Source organism: Myotis davidii, unplaced genomic scaffold (genome assembly GCF_000327345.1).
Source record: "Myotis davidii unplaced genomic scaffold, ASM32734v1 scaffold428, whole genome shotgun sequence".
Taxonomy (NCBI): domain Eukaryota; kingdom Metazoa; phylum Chordata; class Mammalia; order Chiroptera; family Vespertilionidae; genus Myotis; species Myotis davidii.
The window spans coordinates 1,592,702-1,593,195 of record NW_006299834.1 but is presented as its reverse complement, the minus strand read 5'-3'; the positions used below and the strand labels follow the sequence as shown (position 1 = coordinate 1,593,195).

The 494-nt window shown below is 59.9% G+C and overlaps 1 protein-coding gene across 2 annotated transcripts in view; it reads right to left on the bottom strand.

Annotated features, from left to right (window-relative positions):
- NFAM1 (NFAT activating protein with ITAM motif 1) overlaps positions 1–494 on the bottom strand; it is a 66,973-nt gene that overhangs the window by 13,104 nt on the left and 53,375 nt on the right. The gene's annotated exons all lie outside the window — the stretch shown is intronic.

The window sequence follows — 494 nt, the reverse complement described above, 5'->3', positions numbered from 1 at the left end:
GAGAGAGAGAAACATCAATGATGAGAGAATCACAGAATAGCTGCCACCAGCAGTGCCCACACTGGGGATGGTGCCCGCAACCCAGGCATGTGCCCTGACCGGGAATCAAACCGTGACCTCCTGGTTCATAGGTCCGTGCTCTCTCAGAGGCAGCAGCCACAGGCCCGGGGCTAGAAGATCCGCCCGTTCCCACCATACCCTGACCCCTTCCCACCACGCCCCCGCCCAAGGCAAGAAGCCTCCTGGGCTAACAGCTCTGGGTATGAGAAGAACCGAATCTGGTGAAAGAGGAAGGAAGCAGGAAACAGAATAAAGAAACCCTTCCCGGCAGAAGAAACACCTCCCGGCCGTGGACACGCAGGCGTCTCGTGTGTGATGTACCGCTCGCCCATCTTCCCCTCCAGCTCTCGGAGGGCCAGCCAGGTCTGGTACTCCTGGGCCCGGGAACACAGGGGTTAGCGACGAGGGGCCAGTTACCTAGGAGAGTGAGGCCA